At 38.4% G+C, this 1,896-nt stretch overlaps 1 pseudogene; it reads left to right on the forward strand.

Moving 5' to 3' along the window:
* The first annotated feature begins 345 nt into the window (after nt 1–345).
* LOC129677206 (proteasome subunit alpha type-2-like) lies at nt 346–1,043 on the forward strand (annotated as a pseudogene).
* The last annotated feature ends 853 nt before the right edge of the window (nt 1,044–1,896 follow it).

Below are 1,896 nucleotides of genomic sequence, written 5' to 3' on the forward strand. Positions count from 1 at the left end.
TGAGGTACTCAAATTAATAGTCCTGCAATCTCAGAGACAGCAAGTGATGAAATTAGGGATGAAATAATAGATGTTCCTCTGGAAGCTACTGATGTGTGTAATCAAGAACAATCACAAGCTGTGCCCACTGTACAAGCATAGAATATCCATGGGATTGAGTTTCCAAATTTTAAGAGGAGCCACTTCTGAATACCAAGAGCCTTACACTTAAAGCAACTATCAGATTGACCTGTGTGGCAAGGACAGTGGCCCATAACAAAAGAAAAATGGCAGGCACTTGAACAACTTTAACAAAAGCAGCTGGAGGCTCAAAATAAAACAGTCTACCAGACTTTCCAGCTAAGGATGGCAGAGTCGGGTTACAGCTTCTCGCTGACCACATTCAGCCCATCTGGTAAACTTGTCCAGATTGAGTATGCTTTGGCTGCTGTAGGTGGAGGGGCTCCTTTAGTGGGAATAGTGGGAATTAAAGCTGCAAATGATGTAGTATTAGCAGAAAAAAGCAGAAATCCATCCTGTAGGATGAAAGGAGTGTACACAAAGTGGAGCCGATTACCAAGCATATCGGTTTGGTGTATATTGGCATGGGTCCAGATTAGAGTGCTTCCTGTGCACAGAGCCTGGAAACTTGCTCAGCAATACTATCTTGTTTACCAAGTACCCATTCCCACAGCCACTCTGGTACAGAGAGTAGTGTCTATGATGCAAGAGTATACCCAGTCGGTGGTGTTTGTTCGTTTGGTGTTTCTTTACTTATTTGTGGGTGGAATGAGGGACAACAATATTTATTTCAGTCAGATCCCTCCAGAGGTTACTTTGCCTGGACAGCCACAGCAAAGGGGAAGAACTATGTGAATGGGAAAACCTTCCTTGAGAAAAGATATAACGAGGACCTAGAACTGGAAGATGCCATTCATACAGCCATCTTAACCCTAAAGGAAAGTTTTGAAGGGAAATGACAGAAGATAACATAGAAGTTGGGATTTGCAATGAAGCTGGCTTCCCTAAAGGAAGGGAGGGATTACTTAGCTGCCATAGCATAAAGAAGATGCCTGGACAATCCAGATCTCACAGTCTATCTACTTATAATTGTTTAAAGTGTGTTTTATTTGTGCAGACTTATTTCTACATGGTTTAATGGATTCACATTTTTAAAATAATAGTCATAATAAACTGTTAAAATTAAAAAAAAATGTCTATCAGCCCATGGGATTCCCTTGTGATTGTTGTAAAAAAAGAAATCAGGAAAATGGAGGATGATAATGGATAGTGGATAAACTCATTCAACCAATGGTTCCTTTACAACCTGGAATTCCTTTACATTCCTTGTTACCTAGAGCTTGGTTTACAATACTAATTGATTGCATTTTCACAATACTTTTGCATGAGCAGGATAGGGAAATGTTTGCTTTCTCAGTACATACTCTGAACAATTGTCATCCAACAAAGAGATGACACCACTGGAGGGTGTTGCCACAGGGAATGTTAAATAGTCCAACTTTACATCAATATTTTGTGCATCAACAATTAATTTGTAAGCAATTTCTTCAACATATCATTTTTCTTTACATGGATGATATTTGTTGGATGATTCTAATGCAGATACTATAGAAAAAAATGTTTGAGGAAACACAAAGAATTCTGCCATGCTGCCCCAGAAAAAAATACAAAAAGGAGATTCACTTAGCTATTTGGGTTATAAAATAAGTCAACAAAAAATTCAACTACAAAGTGTACAGATCTGTAGGGACCAATTGCAAACTCTTAACGATTTCCAAAAAATAATGGGAGATATTAACTGGCTGAGGCCTACAATTGGATTAAGAACTTATGAGTTAAGAAATTTGTTTCAAACATTACCAGGAGATTCAGATTTAAACAGCCCAAGATGTCTAA

This window comes from Psammomys obesus, unplaced genomic scaffold (genome assembly GCF_907164565.1).
Source record: "Psammomys obesus unplaced genomic scaffold, mPsaObe1.curated_primary_1811, whole genome shotgun sequence".
In the NCBI taxonomy this organism is placed as follows: domain Eukaryota; kingdom Metazoa; phylum Chordata; class Mammalia; order Rodentia; family Muridae; genus Psammomys; species Psammomys obesus.